The 16,965-nt window shown below is 42.9% G+C and overlaps 1 pseudogene; it reads left to right on the top strand.

Moving 5' to 3' along the window:
* Positions 1 to 16,965, top strand: part of LOC115469617 — a 39,634-nt pseudogene that overhangs the window by 17,260 nt on the left and 5,409 nt on the right.

Raw genomic sequence — 16,965 nt, 5'->3', positions numbered from 1 at the left:
GACCCTGGAAATCTTCGCCTTGATGCTTCATCTGTGCCCAGTATGGGTTTTGTCTGACAATGGGATGGCAGTCTGTTATGTCAACAGGCAGGTGAGCACCTCATTTTCCTCTGGGTGGAGAAGAATCTTCAGCTTCTCTCAGCAGGTCACATTTCTGAGACCCTGAACATGCAAGTAGACTTACTTGCAGAAACATCCTGAACTCGGTGGAACAATAGATCTTGGATCACCGCAAGGTGAGATCTCCCAGCCATGGATATCGTGGCTCAAAGATACAGTTCCAAGCTCCCTAGCTTCTTTAGTTGTCACAGGGAACACAGATCTGAGAGAGTGGATTGGCTGCTCCAGGTATGGCTGACAAGGTTTGTCCTTTATGTTTCTCCCTCTTAGCCATGGTGGGCAGAGTGTTAAAGAGGGTTGCCTATCATCTAGGATGAGTAATTCCCTTGGCTTCAGATCGGCCACGAAGGCTGTGGTATGTGGATCTGATCCGCCTCCTGGTGGATGACCCATCGTCCCTGGACCTTCATCATCAGGGGCCTGTTCTACTGGTCAACCTGTCTCACTTTGGTCTTATGGCCTGGCTAGTGACAGGTTGTGTTTGAGAAAGAAGGGCTATCTGGAGGATGTCATTACTACTGTTGCAGGTGAAAAAGCGTTTGACTTCCACTGCCTTGGTGTGGTGGCAGGGGGATTTCTCCTTTTCATGCTTCCCTCCTGCAGATTCTTTCCTTTTTTCAGGATAGCTTCAAAAAGGGCTTGATCCTGAACCCCTTGAAAGTGCATGTGGCAGCTTTGGCTTGCCACAAGGTTTGCATTAACAATTCTTCATTGGCTGCCCCTCCAAACGTAGTCCAGTTTCTGCGAGAGGTCAATCACTTGAACCCACCTCTTTGTCCAGTCTGTCCACAATGGAATTGTAATCTGGTCCCCAGTGTTCTGCAAGAGACCTCACTCAAACCGCTTTGTTACCTTTCTTTGAAAGATCTTACTCAAGATTGTGTTCTTGGTTGCCATTACAACTGCCCGTTGGATTTCGGAGCTGCAGGGTCTGTCCTGTAGGGATCCCTTCTTGGTGTGTATGGAGGGAGGTGTTTCCATTCAGCTTGTCCCTTCCTTTATTCCTAAGGTGGTGTCTGTGTTCCATCTTAACCAAGGTGGTATTCCATCCTTTCATAGGGCTGACTGCGGTTCCTTTTATTGCCATCTTTGACTCATGGATGTTGGACAGGTTCTCCTTTAGTATTTAGAGGGTACTAATGAATTTAGAAGTGTTGGACCATTCGAGTGTCCTTTAATACAAATTCCTGGTTATAATGATGTACATTGCCAGGACAGGGCAGATCATCCTCATTGCCTCTTAGCAATGTTCTGTGAATAAAAGGAAGATTTTAGTTTCCAGCACTACCAAACTGGCACCTTTCACATGAACAAAATTTACCAGGATTTCTGATAGAAGTAGTTTCTTCCATATGTGTATAATGCTCTACAATATGGTGTTAACTTTACCAACAGTTTGGTGTGGCTCCTTAAAAATATCCATCTAGCACAAACCCTCCTGTAAAAATGAAATTGTGGAATCACAAAATACATTGCTCATTTCTCAGCTGTTACACTTGAGCACTGTAGTAGACAAATTAAATTCTGTTACCAAACTAGCCCGTTTGAAATAATTGCAGTTGTGCTCTCTCACATATAAAGTTCTGGACTACAGCTTGAAAATTGTTGTATACAGGTTCTTTTAATTTTCTTTGCAGATTTGGTGATGGTGCAACTTTAGTCATATGATTTTAAATTCCTGTTTTTTTACTGAAATTCATTTTGAATGAAAAGGTAATTTATTTTAAGCATGCTGATAGAATAAAAGCAATAAATGTAGCTACAAATAAAAAATATATATTTTTGTAGGGTATATCAGGAACCTGTTTTGCTAGAGGACAGAAATGCTACATTAAAGCACAAGCCAAAGCCCACATCCCTGATGTCAGCAGCATGACAAGAGAGCCTCTTGTTTGACTTGGTATGTACCATTTGACAACACCTTGCCAAGGATTAAGCACACTAAAGGCCAACCATCATGTCCTTATAAAAGGTAGTCCTTACATTATCCAAGTGAGAATCTTCTTGACTGAATGGTATTGTAACTCCAAGGGGGTGGGAGAAGGGGTGGAGGAATATATGAAGCCATATTGCAGTCGATGGGAGCATTCTATAACAGAGTGGCTCCATCTAGGTGCCCTGAGGGCAGGTGGTAGGAGCCTATTCTACATGGTGTCCAGAAAAAAATTTAACCCCCAACATTTTTACAGATAACCCAAAAATGACTTACCGCAGCAGAAAATTCTGCCTGAAATTTGAGACATTTCTGAATACTTTATTTTTTAACAAGATGGAGCTCCAGCGCATCGAGCTTGAAAACAATTGAGCACTTAACTAATGAAACCTTAGAACTTATTGAGCCAGTGGCGTTGAAGACTTCGTGAATGAGTCAAGGTTGAAGAAGGATGCTTTGAACACTAATAATGAACTAAGAAACAACCCTATTATACTAATGTATTTTCAAAAGTCATACTAAATTTTAAACAACTGAAAAATATTTTGAAACTATGTAAGGGGTCCCTTTTTTTTCCAGACACCATGTATAATGGAATTTAGGGCCCTAGGTTCTGTTATAGAATGGGCTCCTACTGCCAACCCTCAGGGCCGCCCGCTCTTACACCAGCCATAGAGAAAGTGCAGGTGCCTAAATGTGGCAAAGATGCATGTAACTTACAGTAATCTCTATTTATTTATTTATTTATTTGTTGCATTTGTATCCCACATTTTCCCACCTATTTGCAGGCTCAATGTGGCTTACATTATGCCGTGATGGCGATCACCATTTCCGAATTGAGAAATACAAAGTGGTATTGCATTAAGTTTCATAAATGATAAAATAGATTACAGAGTGGTTTTACATTAGAGTTCATAAATGGTAGAGTAAATTATAGAGTCGGTTAGATATTTAGATATAGAAAGTTCATTCATTCCGGCATAAGAGTTCATAAGTGGTAGTGCTTAGGTATTCCTTTTTGAACAGGTTGGTTTTCAGTGATTTTCGGAAGATTGTTAGGTCGTGCATTGTTTTTATGAAATTTGGTAGTGCGTTCCATAGTTTCAGGCTTATGTAGGAGAAGCTAGATGCATAAGTTGATTTATATTTAAGTCCTTTGAAACTGGGTAGTGAAGATTCAAGAATGTGTGTGTTGACCTTTCCGTGTTCTTGGTTGGCAAGTCTATGAGATCTGACATATAGACCAGGGCCTCACCATGAACAATTTTATGGACCAGGGTGCAAACTTTGAACGCAATTCATTCTTTTATTGGGAGCCAGTGTAGTTTTTCTCTTAGGGTTTGGCGCTTTCATATTTCGTTTTTCCAAATATGAGTCTGGCTGCTGTTTTGGGCAGTTTGGAGTTTCTTAATGATTTGTTCTTACTTTCGTAAGTGGGAACCATTCCCTTGTATATACCCCCCTTGCAACTGCATACTAAGATAAGTGGGTATTTGCAGAATAGTGCTTAGGCAACTATACACGCACATAATTATACACCTATGCAATGTATAATAGTATTCTAAAACATCTATGCACACATTGGCACATAAATCTTATTGCCTAGTTTACAGAATTGCCCTTTATAGCCTTGGCACACATTGTAGGATGAGGGTAGGTACAGGGCCGTACCTAGGGTCTGTGGCGCCCCCCTACAGACTATCAGTTGGCGGCCCCCCCCCCCCCCCCCCCCCCCCCCCCCCCCCCGTGAAAATGATCGCTCACCACTTGCCACACTGACAGGAATTGTCAGCAATATTCTTAGAAACAAATTGCTATACATTGCAAAATAAGATAGCAGATGTAAATTCTCAAAGTGGACATATTCCAAACACTATAATGAAAATAAAATGATTTTTTTTCTACCTTTGTTGTCTGGTGACTTTCTTTTTCTGATCATGCTGGCCCAGTATCTGATTCTGCTGCTATCTGTCCTCTTAACTCCGTTTCCAGGGCTTCCTTTCCTTTATTTCTTTCCTTTCCTCCTTTCTTCTTCATTTCTGGTCCTCAGCTTCTGCCTATTTTCTTCATCCATGTGCACTTTTTCTCCTCTCTTCCTTTTCCCTCATTTCATCTCCTTCATCTCTCTTCCCTCCCCTCTATGTCCAGCAATTTCTCCTCTCTCCCTGAGCCCTGCCCTCCCAATCCATGCCCATCCATGCTCCTCTGTCCCCTGCCCCCTCCATTCATCCTTTTCCAGCAATTCCCCTCTCTCCCTGAGCCCTACCCTCCCAATCCATGCCCATCCATGCTCCTCTGTCCCCTGCCCCCTCCATTCATCCCTTTCCAGCAATTCCCCTCTCCCTGAGCCCTGCCCTGCAATCCATACCATCCATGCCCATCTGTCCCCTCCATTCATCCCTATCCAGCAATTCCCCTCTCTCCCTGAGCCCTGCCCTCCCAATCCATGCCATCCATGCTCCTCTGTCCCTGCCCCCTCCAGTCATCCCTTTCCAGCAATTCCCCTCTCTCCCTGAGCCCTGCCCTCCCAATCCATGCCATCATGCCTCTGTCCCCTGCCCCTCCATTCATCCTTTTCCAGCAATTCCCCTCTCTCCCTGAGCCCTGCCCTCCCAATCCATGCCCATTCATGCTCCTCTGTCCCCTGCCCCCTCCATTCATCCCTTTCCAGCAATTCCCCTCTCTCCCTGAGCCCTGCCCTCCCAATCCATGCCCATCCATGCTCCTCTGTCCCCTGCCCCCCCCTTCCTCCTTTTCCCGCAATTCCCCCCTCTCCCTTCCATGACCCTCCCTCGCATCCATGCTCCTCTCTCTCCCATGTCCCAGCCTGGCCCGCCCTCTTCTCCCCCCCTTCGCATCCATGCCCCCCCTTCACATCCTTGCTGTGGTTTCTCCCCTGCCCTCCCGCTCCCATTGTTCAACTGCCCACCCTCTTCTCTTCCCCCAACATCCCTTTTCTTTTTTTTTTTCTTTTTAAATTTACCTCCGTGGCGGCGGTTCCGGCAGCGCAGCGTCAGGGAAAGAGGCGGCGCTCCCGACGTCTCTAGCCTTCCCTTCGCTGTGTTCCGCCTTCTTCTGACATCATCCTTGACATCAGAAGAAGGCAGAACACAGCGAAGGGAAGGCTAGACGTCGGGAGCGCCGCCTCCTTCCCTGACGCTGCACTGCCGGAACCGCCGCCACGGAGGTAAATTTAAAAAGAAAAAAAAGAAAAAGGGATGTTGGGGGAGGGCGAGCGAGGTGAGCATGGTGCGGCGGCGCCCCCAGAATGAAGCGCCCCCCTGCCATGCTTCCTCGCTTACCGGTGTTAGCACGGCCCTGGGTAGGTAGTGGGGGGACAGTCTTCCAGTACTGTGTGAGCATACTGCAGAATATCCTGGTCAGCAAAATACCAAAAAAAAAATACACTGGTTCAGTTCAAAATGTAAAGTAAATTTACTGGAGAATTCTTTTGGATGTGAAAAACAAACAGCAGGAAAAAGAGAAAAGTTTCAGTTAGGAATTTCCTTGGTCCAGTTCGGTTGTAGAAAGAAAAGCCAAAAGTCCTGTTTTAGATGACTTCAGTTAAATCACAATCTATGTTAAAAAAGACCCCAATTCCTGTTCCAGCCAGCCACTTCTCTCCTGGCCACTCTTCAGAATAGTCTCTCTTTACTTCAATAAAATTATTCTGAAAACGGTCCTAATCCATAGGCTTCACTTCACACCATAGATCCTTTGGGTCCTTATCCCAAACTCTAGGCTTTCCTGAACCTTTGGACCCACTCTCTCTAATGCCTGAAGCTGGAGAGAGAGAATAAAAAAAAATGCCTTTCTAACACCAGTACTTTCCAGTCCCAACAGACTGTAAAGGTTAATGCATGTTGTATTATCAGCTACTGTGCTTCAGTGTACTCATTTACCACATTTTGCACATGATATTTGGTTATTAAAATTGGTGTTAAGGTTAAATTATGCTTACCTGATAATTGTCTTTCCTGGAGTCCTGCTAGACCAGTCCAGACCAATGGGTTATGCCCTTCTACCAGCAGATAGAGACACAGCAAAAGTGAACCTCTTTCCTATATATGCTGGCACATTGGGGAAACCTGTCAGTGTGTCCATTTCTCAGCTTCCTATTTTAATTATTTTTTCTGTACCTAGATACCTTTATGTCCATCTCTCTTTATTTTCTGATATAGCCTGAGGATACTAGTCCCCTTTTCTCCCTCTCGGGGAACAAGTTGTCCACTTCTGCTGTTCGGCAGCATTTCTTGCTTACCCTGTGGTATGTCCAACCTCGTCATTGTATTGTCCTCACCAGGATTCCCTCAGGAATGTTTCCAGTCCGATAAAGGAAAGAAAATTATCAGGTAAGCAAGAAAAACATTCCTTTTCATCCTTGTGAGACCAGTCTGGACCAATTGGGGGATATACCAAAGCTGTCCCTTAGTTCTCTCTGCCCCAAAGGCTGCTTGTTGTTGGAAAGAATATCCAGTTTGCAATGCCACAAAAAGGAGTGCAGTGATCCAGCTGGCTCATATGGCAGAACAGGCCTGTACTGAAATCAAGAAGAAGCTTGGACTCTGGTGAAATGTGCCCTCGGCTTCTGCAGTATCCTACAACCACTAGCAACATAAGCTACTGTTATTGTCTCTTTGATCCACTTATCTTTGAGGTTGCTTCCTCTTGTTATGGTCATGGATAGCAAGGAACTTTGGCTCTGACAATGGGCTGTTGATTTAGCATCAAAGTCTCAACTGAGCAGATTAGGTTACAGCTCCTCTTTGGAGAAGACTTAGAGAAGCTAGTAAAATACATAGGAGGAACAATGCAGCACCTCCCAAATTACTGAAAATGGGGCCCTGTTAGGGGTAAGAGAAAGACTTCAAGATGTTTGTCCATTCAGGCAAGTCACATACTACTCCATGTAGAAATTGAGGCCTATGAATAAGTCACCTTTTTCAAGGACAAAGAGGGTGTGGACACAGAGCCAGTGGGGGCCCTTGTTGGTAGGAGACTCTTATGTTCATCCAAGTTTGGATCCAACTTATAAAGAATCACTAGATGCTTGCTATAATCAAAGATGAGCATGCTCCTGAACTGAAATTCTCCATTTAGGAAGATTTGTATTTATTTCCCACATCATTCCAGAGAAAAAAAGTAGCGTTATAAACCACTTTGGCACATCTGTTCCAATTGCATCAAGTAGTCCCAATTCTGTCATTAGAAAGAGAAATAAAGCTGTACTCCCTTCACTTTGTAGTGCCTGTTCTGAACTTCAGACAAGTCAAGGGATCTCTCTGGATACCTCATTTTCATATGGAGGCTTTGTGGTATATAATTTTTGCTGCAAGGGAATCCTCATCAAACAAGGATTTCAAAGTTCCTAAGGTCTTCTGTCCTGGGCCAACAATTTTAATTCCAGACATTCCTTCTTGGATTAGATACAGCTCCAAAGTCATAGTGGTAGAGGCAGTATTCCTATGGAAGGAGTGAGTGCTAGTCCACCCTTATCTCGACTTGCTGATATGGAAGAAATCAGAGTAAGAAAGCAGAGACACTACAGCTAGAAACCACAGGCTAGGTAGTATACAGAGTAATCAAAACTTTGGAGTGATGTTTGACACTAACCAAGGGAAGGTATTCTGCAAGAGGCCAGAATCTCCAAGCTCTAGATCTGAAGGCTGTTGAAGGCAAGTGTCCCATGGGCATGGGTTAACATGCTAGGCTTCATGATAGCAACACTGGAATTAGTGTTATGGACAAGGGCACATGTGCAGCCCTTACAGAAAGTTCTGTTGTCCAATTGGTCATCAGGAGGAGGAAACTGCAAGGTACAACTCTATGAAGAGGATTCAGAGACAGCCTGCAGTGGTGGCTCCACAGGAGCAACTGGGGTGTGGAGGGTCATGGATTAAAACTTCCCATTCTGGCATGTTGGTGACTTCAAAACAACACCTAATGGGTTGAGGGCTCTTTTACTATTACATGTAGGCACCTACATACGTCAGATTAGAACTACCACCCAGCTACCACGTGCCCCGGGTAGTAATTCTAATTTTGACATGGCGCAAACTGGGCAGTAACTGGCAGTGTATGCGCACTGACTATTACCGCCTGGTTAGCGCGTGAGACCTTACTGGTAAGTCAGTGGGTGACAGTAAGGTCTCAGGCCCAAAATGGATGTGTGCTGATTTTTTTTTTTTTTTTTTTTTTTGCTGCATATCCATTTTCAGCAAAAAAAAAAAAAAGGGGGGGGGGCTTTTTTGCAGGCATGCTGAAAAATGGACCTGCGCACGTCTAATACATGTGTCTAAACCAGCGCAGGCCATTTTTCAGCACACCTTGGTAAAAGGGCCCCTGAGAGTGCAGTGTCTAGGACAGATGGTCCAGGGCACTGGATGTTGGATAAAAGCAAGCCATCCAATACCTCTGGTCCATCTGTCCCAGATATTGTGCTACCCAAGGCCATCAGGCCACCAGTTTCAGCTGCTGCTTGAAGAAAAGCGATATGGGTTCTGTCAGTCAGCACAACAGCAGTAGTCTATGTGAACAAGCAAGGAGGTACCAGAAGTCCTTAGGAAGCATGGGAGGAAAGTCTTATTGCCATCTGGGCAGAGGCCACACTGCAGCCATGGACAATGTGGAAGTACATTACCTGAATCAATAAACCCTTGATGTAGGAGAATGGAAATTTGCCAATGAAGTTTCTAGCATGAATGTGGACAGAAGGGAGATGCCACACATGGAACTATTGGTCACAAGGCAGAATGCCAATATCCCAAATTTTAGCAGCTTCTAGAGGGCAGACGTGTTCAGAGGAATAGATGCACTAGTCCTAGCATGGCCCTAAAGGCAGCAGTTGTATGGGTTTCCACCCTGGTTATGAATAGACAGGCCAATACAGAAGACTGCCAGGTACACAGAAACCAGAACTAGTCCAAGGACATCCATCATAAGGGAATCAGAGGAAGCTGGTGATGAAAGGATACCTTCAAACTCCCTCAGTCTAAAGGGTTACTAAGAGAGTGGCCAATAAAGATGGAAGATCCTGGCTGTGTGGAACAGGAAAGCTTATTTAGCTATTGATACACTGCTGAAGGCCAAGAAGAAATTTATGTCACTAGAAGATCCTTGAAGCCTGTTGCTAGGCAAGTGTTTCTTTTCATTGAGATGGATTCAGAACATTCTGACATTCTTTCAAATAGAGCTAGAGAAGGGTTTTTCCTTTAATTCACCCATGGTACAAATCACTGCTCTAGAAATCCTTGGGGTGATGTCTTGTCTGTCTGTATTATTTAGATTGTAAACTCTTTTGAGCAGGGACTGTCTCTCTATGTCAGGTGTTCAGCGCTGCGTGTGTCTGGTAGCGTTATACAAATGCTAATAATAATAATGTACAATTCTTAAAAGGAGTAAAACTCATCAAGCCCCCAGTATGGCAAATATTGTCCTCTTGGGTCTGAATGTAGTGAGTGGGCCTACCTATATATGTTGTGTGAGAGCGGCAAAAGCAGGCTGAACAACTTCTCCTATAGGACATCCAGAAGTAGGCTTATTCTGGATGTCATAGTTTTACTTCTCTTCTCTAGGGCTCCAGTGCACAGCCTCATGAGCGTAAGAAAGTAGCCCAAAAACCCATGACCTATCATAATTTCCCACAGATTTAAAAACCTACCCAATTTGGCTGGGAAACTATAGAGTTGACAACCCCACTCTATGTTTCTTTAGTAGAAAACAAGGACCTTCCAGCAGTTTTGCTTGCTTTTTCCCCTTACCTTTACAAGAGTTTTATAATGTTATTACCTACCAAAAAGACTAAATCAATAATCCAGATAGGAAAAGATAGTTATGGCAATTCTTAAAAGTAACATCCACCCACAATCCAAAACCTCTCACTTTCTAAAAGAAAAAGATCAGTTTTTGTCTCTCTAAGCGCCTCTGCTGCTAGGTCTTCTTTGGAGATCCCCTCTTTGTTCAGGGTGAGATTTCCCTAGCTTTTCCAACTAAGGCCAAGGGTTCCAACCCTCCCTTCCAGGCCCCAAGGTCCAGTTTCCCTTTCCTTAGAGCTTGAAATCCACCCCAACTCCTAGATGTCTACCTTATGCAGATTAATATGCTGATTAGCATTCAGTTCTATTTCCCCAGTTTCTTCTTTTCCTCAACAGTCCTGAGAATATGAAAATGACCTCTCTCTCTCTCTCTCTCTCTCTCTCTCTCCTCTCTCTCTCTCTCTCTCTCTCTCTCTCTCTCTCTCTCTCTCTCTCTCTCTCTCTCTCTCTCTCTCTCTCTCTCTCTCTCTCTCTCGAATAGGTTAGTGTCCTCCCCTTCCACCTCTCACATAGTCTTCTCTATTGGACTACTACCACCCAATGTAGGGTCCCAGGGCTTCACCCTAACTAAGATAGGACTATACCCAAATGGTCTTCTTATATACAGCCAGTAACACTGCTTCTGTTCTAAGGGAGTTCTTTTCTGGTGACAAGCTAGAGGGGTTTCACTTATCTCTATGTCCTGTGTTTGTATTACTATGTATCCATCTGCTCTTCTCATTCTCTTTGTCATCCCTATATAGGACTTGAGGTTAAAGGGATAGTAGTCTCCCTGGATGTTCCTTGCCAGAATAGGGTTACTCTTCTATTATGACAGATGCAATGAAGTACAGAGTGATGTACTTAGGGAATAGAAATTCAAGAGAGCAGTATGTGTTAGGCAGTAAGAGACTGGCATGTACAGACAGGAAGAGGGACCTTGGGCTGATAATATCTGGGGGTCTGAAGGCAATGAAACTGTTTGACAAGCAGAATTAAAAAAGGATGGGATTAACACAGAGGATCTCTAATTAGAAAATAAATGATAAAAAAATAAAGCTTAAATGATTGCATATCAAGTAGTTCTGAGATGGCAACTCTGGCTGTAAAAACTAAGGCTGGTGATGGGTAGGCTTGTACGGTCTATGTCCCACATATGGCAATCCAGTTTAGGATGGGCTGGAGAGGACTTCAACAATCTCTAGTAATTGGGAACTTGAGAACACTTGAGAACAGAGGCCACTACTCCATCCTCATCCTCCTCGATCTATCCGCCACTTTTGACACTGTCAATCATGACTTACTTCTTGCCACACTGTCCTCATTTGGGTTCCAGGGCTCTGTCCTCTCCTGGTTCTCCTCCTATCTCTCCCACCGCACCTTCAGAGTACACTCCCATGGATCTTCCTCCACACCCATCCCGCTCTCTGTTGGAGTTCTCCAGGGATCTGTCCTTGGACCCCTTCTTTTTTCAATCTACACCTCTTCCCTGGGCTCACTGATCTCATCTCATGGTTTCCAATATCATCTTTATGCCGATGACACCCAGCTGTATCTCTCCACACCAGACATCACTGCGGAGACCCAGGCCAAGGTATCGGCCTGCTTATCCGACATTGCTGCATGGATGTCCAACCGCCACCTGAAACTGAACATGGCCAAGACCGAGCTTATCATCTTTCCACCAAAACCCAATTCTCAATTCTCCTCTTCCTTCGCTCTCGATCTCAGTTGATAACACCCTCATCCTCCCTATCTCATCCGCCCACAACCTCGGAGTCATCTTCGTCTCCTCCCTCTCCTTTTCCCGCGCATATCCAGCAGACAGCCAAGACCTGTCGCTTCTTCCTCTTTAACATCAGCAAAATTCGTCCTTTCCTCTCTCAGCACACCACACAAACTCTCATCCACGCTCTCATTACCTCTCGCCTTGACTACTGCAACCTACTCCTCACTGGCCTCCTACTCAACCATCTATCCCCCCTTCAATCCATTCAGAACTCTGCTGCACTTCTTATATTCCGACTGAACCGATATACTCATATCACCCCTCTCCTCAAGTCACTTCACTGGCTTCCAATCAGATACCGCATACAGTTCAAGCTTCTCCTTCTTACCTACAAATGCACTCAGTCTGCAGCCCCTCATTACCTATCTACCCTCATTTCCCCTTACATTCCCGCCCGAAACCTCCGCTCACAGGACAAATCCCTCCTCTCAATACCCTTCTCCACCACTGCCAACTCCAGGCTCCGCCCATTCTGCCTCGCCTCACCCTATGCCTGAGCCCATACGCCAAGCCCCCTCCCTACCCATCTTCAAATCCCTACTCAAAACCCACCTCTTCAATGTTGCTTTCGGCACCTAACCTCTATACCTTTCAGGTAATCTAGACTGCCCCAATTTGGCTATCCCTACTTGACTGACTGTACATATGTCCTTTAGATTGTAAACTCTTTGAGCAGGGACTGTCCTTCTATGTTAAATTGTACAGCGCTGCATAACCCTAGTAGCGCTTTAGAAATGTTAAATAGTAGTAGTAGTAGTAGAACAGTGCTGGACAGACTTTTACGGTCTATGTTTCGCAAATGACAAGATGGATTCGGATAGGCTGGAGTGGGCTTTGACGCCAATTCTAGTAGTTGAAACATAAGGACAGACTGCTATAGTCTATGTCCCAGAAACACCAAAGAAAGATCATGATCAAGTATATGATATCATGTTCATTATTGATTTAATCATGAATTGATAATGAATGTGACTTTTGGGCAGACTGGATGGACCATTCAGGTCTTTATCTGCCATCACTTATTATGTTACTATGTTCCACTGAGTACTGGTTGTGGCTTACAAGCAAGTTTAATTTACAGGAGATGGTATCATGTGACAAGGCTGAAGCTGTAGCTATCATCTTGATATACTCAAACCAAAGCAAACTATTGGTCCGTGCTAACCACGCATAGGCAGTCCTTATTTCTAATAAGCGTTTGCTATTGTTTGGGTGACTCAGTATGGTGCCTACTGGCATTAGGCCAGATAATGGGCCAAGCATGTTCCCATCTTCTCCTGTAAATTAAACCTCCTTGGTGGAGAATAACATTGGAGGAAAGAAGAGCTTGCCAATGTGTCTTCACAACTTCCACAATCCTCCTCTCAAGAGTCCTTGGACATCATGAGGAAAAATCCCTAGGGATAAAGAGGAAGGTAAAACAAATGTCTTGCTATCACTCAATTTCTTAGCTCCACCCCCTCCTTTTTATCCCAACTCTTCAATTAGATATAAATTAATATTAATACTCACAGATGAAATCAAACATATTGCTACTTAAGTACCAAATCACCTTCCATGGACGTGAATTTCACCCATTAAACCCCTCCCTCCCTCCCTCCCTCCAACCCATCTTCTCTCTCTCTCCCTCATCACTTAAACCTCATCACACTGCCTTATTTATTTATTTATTTATTTATTTATTTATTTATTTATTTTGTTTGTTTGTTTGTTTGTTTTAATTTGTAAACCAATATAAAACTAACTTTTTAAAACTGTAGAATTCTAAGCTGCATAGGTTGTCAAGTCAAAAATAGAACTGGCCCCAAATCTGATCCCTGTCACATCCCACTGGTCACCTTCCTCTTTTCAGTACAGTCTCTGTCACCTATCAATCAATCAGTTTATAACTCTGTGTAGCAATGTAGAACTCATCTCTAGGCTGCCTAGTTTCTTATGAATCTCTTATGTGGCACAGTGTGAAAGACCTTACTGAAATCTAAGCTATCAGCATTCAGTGTTCTTCCTTATTCTAATTCTACAGTCATACAAAGAAATCAACAAATCAAATATGTTGACATGACCTCTGCATTATTCATGCTACTCCACAATCCCTTCTTGTAGCAGTAACGCCATTAATTTTCTCAGTTTTTCCTTGACTGAATTACATCATTGTAATTAATGACTACCTAGAACATAGTCCATTTATATTTTAGAAAGCCAACATAATCTCATTTGAAAATGAGGCCATAGGCCCAAGGGGAAAATGTGAATTATGCACTTGTTAAACTGCATGTACTAGATTTTGAGGCTAGTCAACTTGACACACAGTGCAAATCAATACATACATTAAAGGAATCCCCTTGAAATAGTAACGGAGCTAATGGAATGTAAGGTCAATTCAAAAGACTCATGGAGGCTTGTTGCATTTCAAGTGGCAGTACAGCCCCATCAGTGCAATGAGGCATTTTAAGCAGATTGTAGTTCTGTTAAATATGTAGGTGTTTTATAGATTACTAATGGACATAACACACCCCTGGGGACACCTATTTCAAGCCTCTGTATTTCTTCTGATTTTCAAATTCAGGTAATTGCTGCCGACATAGATGAAATACCCATGTGAAGATAACTTTGCACTAAAAGCTTTAAAGTGTTTGTCTCTCCAAATCACCTTTTCTGTCGTTAAATGAAAAAAGACAGAGAGGAGCAAAGGAAAGCCCAGAAGGCACATTTTATAAAATTTCTAACCTTTATAAGGAACATTTAAAAAAGAGAGAGTGAGGACTTTAAATGAGTTCTTTCTGGGAGCTGTCGTTGCTTTTTTTTTTTTTTTCTTTTAGAGGCATTAACAGTCATTTAGGTTGTTTTGGAAGAAATGAATTGCTTATTTTTCCTTGTCTAATATGAGGATGGAGAAGAACAGTTAAATTAGCATCAACTTCTCTGTTCACTCGCTTTTCTTGACCATTGTCTTCTACTCTTGACCAAACATGATAAATCACTCATATGCTTGCAAGTACTATGGCTAACATTAGCAGTAAATTTGAGGGATTGAGATCATACTTAGGAGTATGGTTCATAAGTACATAAGTACATAAGTAGTGCCATACTGGGAAAGACCAAAGGTCCATCTAGCCCAGCATCCTGTCACCGACAGTGGCCAATCCAGGTCAAGGGCACCTGGCACGCTCCCCAAACGTAAAAACATTCCAGACAAGTTATACCTAAAAATGCGGAATTTTTCCAAGTCCATTTAATAGCGGTCTATGGACTTGTCCTTTAGGAATCTATCTAACCCCTTTTTAAACTCCGTCAAGCTAACCATGGTATGTACAGAACCAACCCATTTGAAGACATTGCCCCTTGGGAGATAATGTTTATTAGGCATTCCAAATCCCTCCATCCCAAATGTGCTTACTCTACTTCAGAATAGGAATAATTTTTGGGTCTCCTCTTTGCCATCAAGCACCCATTATTTTCTAATCTTTCTAGATGTAAGCTTCACAGAGAAGAGACTGTCTTTGTATCTACTGGTATAGCACTGTATACATTTAGTATAGAAGTTCTTAACCTTTTTTTGGTTCCTGCATCCTTTTACCTGATCAATGAAATCCTCGTACCCCCTTTCTAAACTAGCAAATAGTTCGAGTCTCAGCGATGATATCTTACAAGGCAAGGCAGCTATTTTACCCGCCTTTTACAAAGCCACATGGTAATGCTGACAAATGGGCTGTGTCAGCATTACTGTGAGGCTTTGTAAAAGAGGGGGTTAGTTTGTACAGGAAAAGGGGTATTTTAATTCTGACATATACTGACCTTGCTTGCCAGCAGTTGGTCATTGCTAAACCACTGCCAGTTTGTGCTTGGACTGTGAATAGCCTCTTTGTATATGTCATTATATCCTATGAAGCCAAGCCAAGGAACTGTTCCAGAGGGCAATATGGAGACTTGAAGTGTGAACAAATATTTCTGGCCCATTGTAGAGAGGTGTGGTAGCTGTGTTAGTCCACTTTTAAAGGTAATCAATAGAAATAAAACAAAATAAAACATGGAAAAGAAAATAAGATGATACCTTTTTTTATTGGACATAACTTAATACATTTCTTGATTAGCTTTCGAAGGTTGCCCTTCTTCGTCAGATCAGAAATAAGCAAATGTTGGTAGATGACAGTATATATAAGTGAAACATCAAAGCATTTCAGTGGCAGTCTAACAGGATGGGGGTGGATAGATATGCTTGGAGACAGGAGGGTGACAAACAAAGCAGTACATTTCTATGGGTTATAATGAGCTAGAAAACCCAGATCTTTGTTAAGTCCTGTCTGGTGGGTGTCAAAATATTTAATCATTCTGACTTCAAAGGTCTTATGTTCCTGTATTCTTTTAAAGTTACCTTTCAGGATTCTTACTATGAAATCACTAGTACAGTGTTCTGGTTTTGTATAGTGCTGCCCCACAGGTGTGACATCCTGGCTGGCACTGGCATTTTTCATATGATGTCTATGCAAATTAAATCTTGTCTTTAGCATCTGGCTTGTTTCTCCAATATAGCAACCTTCGTCACATTTTTAACACTGAATGATGTATACCACATTGGAAGATGAACATGTAAAGGATTCCTTTATGTTGAATATTTTTCCTTTGTGAATGACTGTGGGGTCCTGTGAAATGTTTTGGCATAGTTTGCAGCTGGATATATTGCAAGGATGTGTGCCATTCTCTTCTTTTTGAGTCTGTGTTGGGAGCTTACTTCTAATTAGCTTGTGTTTTAAGTTGGGTGGCTGTCGGAAAGCCAGCACTGGTGGGGATGGGAATATCTCTTTCAGTAATTCATCCTACTGGAGTAGAGGCTGCAGATCTTTTATGATTTTTCTTAATTTTTCTAGCTCTCGGTTGTATGTCACTATAAGGGGGATTCTGTCTGTGGCTTTTTTTTTTCTTTGTACTGTAGCAGATTTTCCATGGGTGTTTTGAGGGAGGAGGCAATATTCTTGGAGATTATTTTGGGGTTGTAGCCTTTCTGTTCGAAGGATGCAGTCAGGATTTCAGTGTGGCCCATTGTACACACTGGTATCATTTTCTTGAGTGTACGCCCTGCACCCTTTACTTTTTTTTTTTTATAGGAGACCAGAATCAGAGGAGAGATTTGCATGTCCAAAAAAGGGTAAAGAAAGTTATGTATAGTTTAAAGAGGTATCTCATACATTACCCACCTCAGAGCCTGATTAGCCTCCTCATGCTTTCATTAACAATGTATTCACCCCTATTCAAGAGCACAAGGTCTAAGTTTCCAATCTAAGCATAGTATCTAAAATATTGTCCTCATCTTCCCCAACAGTATCTTTCCAATC

This window comes from Microcaecilia unicolor, chromosome 4 (genome assembly GCF_901765095.1).
Source record: "Microcaecilia unicolor chromosome 4, aMicUni1.1, whole genome shotgun sequence".
Lineage (NCBI taxonomy): Eukaryota > Metazoa > Chordata > Amphibia > Gymnophiona > Siphonopidae > Microcaecilia > Microcaecilia unicolor.
This window is presented reverse-complemented; position numbering and strand designations above follow the sequence as displayed.